Source organism: Cyclopterus lumpus, chromosome 15, assembly GCF_009769545.1.
Source record: "Cyclopterus lumpus isolate fCycLum1 chromosome 15, fCycLum1.pri, whole genome shotgun sequence".
Lineage (NCBI taxonomy): Eukaryota > Metazoa > Chordata > Actinopteri > Perciformes > Cyclopteridae > Cyclopterus > Cyclopterus lumpus.
In genome coordinates this window covers 1,385,879-1,394,256 of record NC_046980.1, presented here as the reverse complement: position 1 = coordinate 1,394,256, position 8,378 = coordinate 1,385,879, and positions in this window count along the sequence as shown.

The window sequence follows — 8,378 nt, the reverse complement described above, 5'->3', positions numbered from 1 at the left end:
AATCCTCTGGGCACAGGATGCATGAGAAAGGGGGTCAAAGTTCAAGGTGCAATGTTCGGACCAAGCAGTCCGTCCCAGTTCACTTTGTGAGGCCACCTGGAGGAGGAAAGCACTGATGGGGGACCGTTGGGGAAAAGGAGGCGGATCAATGAGGCACATTGACCCCCCGACCCCCCCCCCCCCCCCCCCCATGAAAACCAGATCGTTAACATTCCCATGAAACAGATTCAACCAGTAAACACGGACAATAGAACACTTCTGTTTACTGGTGTTGATGGTGCAAGAGGAGCAGCCTGACTGGGCAACCAGAGGGCAACTAGAGGTCGGAGGGCAAGTAGAGGGCAACTTGAGGGCAACTAGAGAGCAACTATAGGTCAGAGGGCAACTAGAGGGCAACTAGAGAGCAACTAGAGGTCGGAGGGCAACTAGAGGGCAACTAGAGGGCAACTAGAGAGCAACTATAGGTCGGAGGGCAACTAGAGGGCAACTAGAGGGCAACTAGAGAGCAACTATAGGTCAGACGGCAACTATAGGTCGGAGGGCAACTAGAGGGCAACTAGAGGGCAACTTGAGGGCAACTAGAGAGCAACTATAGGTCAGAGGGCAACTAGAGGGCAACTAGAGAGCAACTAGAGGTCGGAGGGCAACTAGAGGGCAACTAGAGGGCAACTAGAGAGCAACTATAGGTCGGAGGGCAACTAGAGGGCAACTAGAGGGCAACTAGAGAGCAACTATAGGTCAGACGGCAACTATAGGTCGGAGGGCAACTAGAGGGCAACTTGAGTGCAACTAGAGAGCAACTATAGGTCAGAGGGCAACTAGAGGTCAACTAGAGGTCAGAGGGCAACTAGAGGTCAGAGGGCAACCAGAGGGCAACTAGAGAGCAACTAGGTCAGAGGGCAACTATAGGGCAACTAGAGGGCAACTAGAGGTCAACTAGAGATCAGAGGGCAACTTGAGGGCAACTAGAGGTCAGAGGGCAACTAGAGGTCAACTAGAGATCAGAGGGCAACTTGAGGGCAACTAGAGGTCAGAGGGCAACGAGAGGTCAACTAGAGATCAGAGGGCAACTTGAGGGCAACTAGAGGTCAGAGGTCAACTAGAGGGCAGAGGTCAACTAGAGGGCAGGGGAGGGTGTCACAGCTGAGCTCAGGCCAGAATGAAACCACAGTTATGTTTATTGATCTTAAGGAGACGACATTAGAACGAGCGACATGGACCGAGTGACATCCGCCACTCAGGTGAGTCAATCTACTCTCAAGCTGGACCAATCAGAGCAGAGCTGAACGGGTGACGGATCAATATCGAGATGACGCAACACGTCAGATTTACATCATGAGTCAAATAATCAAAATATTTGCGTACGTTTGTAAAATAGAAAAATGAAAAACAATATTTTACTTGCCCCAAAGGTGTTGCTTCCTAGAACAACAACAACAACAACAACGTTGATGAGGCCCATAAACCTGCAGCCTGTGTGAGTTGATGGAGAGAGGCAGGTAGCAGGTGGACCGCCGCCGCCCCGAGGTTAGACCCAGCCCAGGTGCATTATGGGATTCCTGAGCGTAAGACCGGCTCTTTGGACCAGAAACAAGAGAAACAAACAGACTGACTCGGAGGGGCAGAAGAGAGAGAGAGAGAGAGGGGGGGGGCGAGAGAGGGGGGAGAGAGAGAGAGAGAGGTGGGTGGGGGGGAGAGAGAGAAAGAGAGAGAAAGGGGAGGAGAGGGGTAGAAGAGAGAGAGAGACAGACACACAGACAGGAGACTCCTGGAGGTGGGGCTCCAGCCCATTCATCCATAATAGAGGAGCTGCACCCTGGGGTGCCTTCTCGGAGCGCCGCCATCCTCACACCTGTCAATCAAAACAGGAGCGCTGACTATAAGAGCAAACAATAAGCTCCTAATTATCACTTATTGGTCAAAGTGCTTTATTTATTCAGTCTAGACATGAAGGATCCATCTGACGTGGTTCAGGCTGAATATTATGGGACGCTTTCCATCAGACGTCACCGTGGTTACGAGAACGCAGCATCATTTACATGTTTGTGTAATTTACATGTGGCAAAATAATGTTCTCCTCCTCCTCCTCCTCCTCCTCCTTCTTCTCCTCTTCCTCATCCTCCTCCTCCTCCCTCTCCTCCTCCTCCTTCTCCTCCTCCTCCTCCTTCTCCTCTTCCTCTCTCTCCTCCTCCTCCTCCTGCTTCTTCTCCTCCTCCTCCTCCTCCTTCTTCTCCTCCTCCTTCTTCTCCTCCCCTCCTTCTCCTTCTCCTCCTCTTTCTCCTCCTCCTCCTTCTCCTCCTCCTCCTCCTCCTCCTCTTCCTCCTCCTCCTCCTCCTCCTCTTCCTCTTCCTTCTCCTCCTCCTCATTCTCCTCCTTCTCTTCCTCCTCCTTCTCCTTCTCCTTCTCCTCCTCCTCCTCTTCCTCCTCCTTCTCCTCCTCCTCTTCCTCCTCCTTCTCCTCCTCCTCCTCTTCCTCCTCCTCCTCCTCCTCCTTCTTCTCCTCCCCTCCTTCTCCTCCTCCTTCTCCTCCTCTTTCTCCTCCTCCTTCTCCTCCTCCTCCTCCTCCTCTTCTTCCTCCTCCTCCTCCTCCTCCTCCTCCTCCTCTTCCTCCTCCTCTTCCTCTTCCTCTTCCTCCTTCTCCTCCTCCTCATTCTCCTCCTTCTCTTCCTCCTCCTTCTTCTCCTTCTCCTTCTCCTCCTCCTCCTCCTCCTCCTCCTCGTCCTCCTCCTCCTCCTCCTCCTCCTCCTCCTCCCCAGGAAAGAGCCTTAATTTAATAGTTGCTAAAGAGTGATGAACAATAAACACGAGACCCATAAACCGACGTGATGTTTTATTAAAAGTAGGACTGACCTCAGGTCTGCTCCTGCAGCGCTCTCTTCTGTGTTTAATGGGCTGAAAGTCTTCAAACTTCATAAAACAGTCAAATGTCACAGAAAGTCAAATGAAATGTAATATTCTAATAAAATAAATAGAGAAGTGTCTTTGCTTTGTGTTTATGAATATGTCCCACGCATTGATCCACGGCTCTAATAACTGACTCCAGACCTGTCCGGTGGGCTCTCCTTCACGTGGTCTCTGCTGTATGAATCAGATGAAGTGACGAGGTCACCGCGCTCCACTCAGGATTATTATTTGTGCCTCTGGTGCCGTGACAGGCCGGAGTTGCGTAATAAACTTATACAGAAATAATTAATAAGGAGCTTCAAGTGAGCCTGATGTCAAATGCACTGAATATTACAACTTCTTATTTTAATAACACTCCTACCAAGAAGTTTACATAGCTGATGTAAATAAGGGTCTCTGTGTATCTATGGTGATTGTTTTGAGAGAGGCATCTTAGTAGATGCCTAAACATTGAATATCACATTAAATATAATATATAGAACCTGATATATAGACTGAAACATTAGTGATCATTAGTGCAGTTAGCCCGGCAGTTAGCCCGAGAGTTAGCCAAGCAGTAAGCCCGGCAGTTAGCCCGGCAGTTAGCCCGAGAGTTAGCCTGAGAGTTAGCCCGAGAGTTAGCCTGAGAGTTAGCCAAGCAGTAAGCCCGGCAGTTAGCCCGAGAGTTAGCCTGAGAGTTAGCCCGAGAGTTAGCCAGAGAGTTAGCCAAGCAGTAAGCCCGGCAGTTAGCCCGAGAGTTAGCCCGGCAGTTAGCCCGGCAGTTAGCCCGAGAGTTAGCCCGAGAGTTAGCCCGGCAGTTAGCCCGAGAGTTAGCCCGAGAGTTAGCCAGAGAGTTAGCCAAGCAGTAAGTCCGGCAGTTAGCCCGAGAGTTAGCCAAGCAGTTAGCCCGAGAGTTAGCCTGGCAGTAAACCCGGCAATGACACTCTGCTGTCACGTCGTCTCCGGTCAGTAGGCTACAAATAAAACACTAATTATACTGAAGTGGAGTTTTGTTGTTTGTTGACGTTTAGATATGAAAATGTGGATCTATAAAGGTTTGATTGAATCACGTGAAATAAAACCAAAAGAAAGAAAAGCAGCTGAAAGGTCGAGTTTCTGTCGGCAGCGATGAGCCGACTGCCGGAGAGAAGTCTGATATGATATGACACACACACACACACACACACACAGTTGAACCATGACTTGCATTATTAATAAGAGCATATTAGTGAAGTATGACTTCAGCTGATCTGAGGTCAGCGTGCGTGCGTGTGTGTGCGTGCGTGTGTGTGTAGTGTGTATGTTGTATGTGTGTGTGTGTAGTGTGTATGTTGTGTGTGTGTGTGTAGAGTGTGTGTAGTGTGTGTGTAGTGTGTATGTCGTATATGTGTGTGTAGAGTGTGTGTAGTGTGTATGTCGTGTGTGTGTGTGTAGAGTGTGTGTAGAGTGTGTGTAGTGTGTGTGTAGTGTGTATGTTGTGTGTGTGTGTGTAGAGTGTGTGTAGTGTGTGTGTAGTGTGTATGTCGTATGTGTGTGTGTAGAGTGAGTGTAGTGTGTGTGTAGAGTGTGTGTAGAGTGTATGTCGTATGTGTGTGTGTAGAGTGTGTGTAGTGTGTGTGTAGAGTGTGTGTAGTGTGTGTGTACTTGTACCACAGGAAAGAACAACATATCTCAGCTCTGTGGACCGCCTCAAATAAGAGACTATTTGGGGTGTGAGCTCAAACAATAGGCCTGGGCTCCTCCTCTCCTCTTCCTCTCCTCCTCTCCTCCTCCTCCTCTCTCTCCTCTCCTCCTCATCCTCTCTCTCCTCCTCTCTCCTCCTCTCCTCCTCCTCCTCCTCTCTCTCCTCTCCTCCTCATCCTCTCTCTCCTCCTCTCTCCTCCTCTCTCCTCCTCTCCTCCTCTCCTCCTCTCCTCCTCTCCTCCTCCTCCTCCTCTCCTCTCTCTCCTCCTCCTCCTCTCTCCGGTTCCGGTGAGTGTGAGCGTGGTGGAGGATATGCGAGTGGCAGGTTGTTGAACCAGTAGGTGGATAGTGTCCCTGGTTCTACCAGGTGAACCTCACGTGCTGACCAGGTGAGTCGACAACTGTTCACCTGACTTTGTGTTCGGGGGGTCGGATAGCGGCGTTACCGTGGAGGAGGTGCTGCTGTCTGTCGGGGAGCAGGTCGGCCATGACAACCTGTCCTTCGCGTCCCGTATGAACCGGGCGGTGGTCGTGTTCCTAAAGGAGGAGACTACGTGTACGAGAGCGAGAGCGGCGTGTTCATCGTGGACGCCCACATGCAGGTGTCCCCGATGTCAGCGCCCTCCACGCGGATCACCGTGTCCGGTGCGCCGCCGTTCATCTCCAGTGAAACGATTTTAAATGAGCTCCGGAGGTTTGTTAAAGTCGCCAGCGGTCTAAAGACGGTGAGTTTGGGCTGTAAAGCGGAGACCGGCGGAGCGGCGGCAGTTTGCGGGGTTGCCAGAGTGACGGGGGGGGGGGGGGCCTGAGGCCTGACGCACTGCTGTGGAACGAGCGAGAAGAGCAGCTGGTTACTGCTGCTGCTGAGAGCATCAGTTCTCAGGCCTTGGAGAACATGGAGGAAGAGGCTTCCACCAGTGGGAAAGACCTCCGTGGGGGTGCAGGTGCAGAGCAGGGGGTCCCTAACAGCCAGGAGTCCTGCAGAGGTGATATGGAGTTTGACTCTGGGTCTGATGCTGCACCTCTCAGTGCAAAGAAGAGCACTGATCTCTACTCTCTAGAGGAAAGAAACTCGTTTCTGGATGAAACTTTTAACAAAACAGCTAAAGTGAGCGATTATTTTAGGGACACCAGTAAGTTCATCAGGTCAGTGGGCATGCTGAACAAATTGGTGTTGACCTGCTGGATGAGAAGACTGCAGGTGGAAGAAGAGGGGGCAGGGGCGGCCCAGGGGGGAGCATATATTTAGGAGAACAGCCAGGGGTGCACTGGAGGACAGGTGGAGGTGGGTAGGGGGCAGGAAAGAGGAGGGAATGAAAAGTGTGGGCAGGTCATGGTAGGAGAAAGTGAGGTGGAGATGGAGGAGGGTGAGGAGAAGCTTCATCCTCTGAAGAGGAAGGCCGGGGGGGCGAGGAAGGCTTGCAGAAAAAAAGGGACCTTTGGGCCAAGGGTATGAGTCTGAGTCCAGTATGGACGAGGACTCTGTGGCAGAGAGTGGGTCCTCTGATGACACTGAATGTGAGAGGGAATATAGTCTGGCCAGGCTGAAATGGTTCCTCAAGGACACAAAGAATCGGAAGTGTGAAGTGGAGAAGCACTTCACCGATCTGCCGAAGCTGATTCTATCTATCAGGCTTCATATGAAGAACAAGACGAGGAGAGGTTTTACACGCCAGGAGATTTATAGGCTTCAGAAGATCAGGACGGTGGTGAATAAAGGGCTGAAGGAGGAGGCTGACAGCCAAGCACAGAAGGCCGGAGATCCGGAGGAGCAGCCCGGAGGAGCAGCCCAGAGGAGCAGCCCAGAGGAGCAGCACGGAGGAGCAGCCCAGAGGAGCAGCCTGGAGGAACAACCCAGAGGAGCAGCACGGAGGAGCAGCCCGGAGGAGCAGCACGGAGGAGCAGCCCAGAGGAGCAGCACGGAGGAGCAGCCCAGAGGAGCAGCCCGGAGGAGCGGCCCTGAGGAGTGACCCTCAGGCGCAACCCTGAGGAGCGACTCAGCCCAGAGGAGGAGAAACCTTGACTATGACATTGAAACGGGGTCTCAGGACCACCAGCGAACAGAAGCGTTGCGTTTGTTGTTTTTGGTTGTTTTTGTTGTTTGATTTAGTTTTGAAGTGAATGCAATGTTCTGTTTGTTTGTTCGTTTTTTTATGTAAAATAAAGGTTTTCTAAAAATCAAATCTCTCTCTCTCTCTCTCCCTCTCCCCCCCTCTCTCTCTCTCTCTCTCTCTCCCCCTCTCTCTCTCTCTCCCTCTCCCCCTCTCTCCCTCTCCCCCTCTCTCTCCATAAAGCCGATGCAGGTCATAGCAACATGTCACATGACTGGCTTCTGATCTGCAAAACAAATACGACCCAAACATTTATTAATCAAACCGCTGCATTATTGATTGAACATTTGGACGCTCGGCGTTTCCATCGTATCAATAATTCATACCCACGAAACGACCACAATCATGGAATCACGTCCAGGCGTCGCCTCATAAACCGATAAATAAAGACTATCACAAAGACCACGAGGAGAGAGGAGATCAATAAAGACCATCACAAAGACAACGAGGAGAGAGGAGATGAATAAAGACCATCACAAAGACCACGAGGAGAGAGGAGATAAATAAAGACCATCACAAAGACCACAAGGAGAGAGGAGATCAATAAAAACCATCACAAAGACCACAAGGAGAGAGGAGATAAATAAAGACCATCACAAAGACCACGAGGAGAGAGGAGATCAATAAAGACCATCACATAGACCACGAGGAGATCAATAAAGACCATCACAAAGACTACGAGGAGAGAGGGGATAAATAAAGACCATCACAAAGACCACAAGGAGAGAGGAGATCAATAAAGACCATCACAAAGACCATGAGGAGAGAGGAGATCAATAAAGACCATCACATAGACCACGAGGAGATCAATAAAGACCATCACAAAGACTACTAGGAGAGAGGGGACAAATAAAGACCATCACAAAGACCACAAGGAGAGAGGATATCAATAAAGACCATCACAAAGACCACGAGGAGATCAATAAAGACCATCACAAAGATGGTCTTCATCCTCCTTTCTATCCATCACTCTTCATTCTCCTTTCTATCCATCAATCTTTATTCTTCTTTATATCCATCAGTCTTTATATCATCCCTCTTCATCCTCATTTCTATCCATCACTCTTCATCCTCCTTTCTATCATCACTCTTCATCCTCCTTTCTATCATCAGTCTTCATCCTCCTTTCTATCATCCGTCTTCATCCTCCTTTCTATCATCCGTCTTCATCCACCTTTCTATCCATCAGTCTTCATCCTCCTTTTTATCCATCAGTCTTCATCCTCCTTTCTATCCATCAGTCTTCATCCTCCTTTCTATCCATCAGTCTTCATCCTCCTTTCTATCCATCAGTCTTCATCCTCCTTTCTATCCATCAGTCTTCATCATCCTTTCTATCCATCAGTCTTCATCCTCATTTCTATCCATCACTCTTCATCGTCCTTTCTATCATCAGTCTTCATCCTCCTTTCTATCCATCAGTCTTCATCCTCCTTTCTATCCATCAGTCTTCATCCTCCTTTCTATCCATCAGTCTTCATCCTCCTTTCTATCATCAGTCTTCATCATCCTTTCTATCATCAGTCTTCATCCTCCTTTCTATCCATCAGTCTTCATCCTCCTTTCTATCATCAGTCTTCATCCTCCTTTCTATCAACCGTCTTCATCCTTCTTTCTATCCATCAGCCTTCATCCTCCTTTCTATCCATCAGTCTTCATCCTCCTTTCTATCCATCAGCCTTCATCCTCCTTTCTATCCATC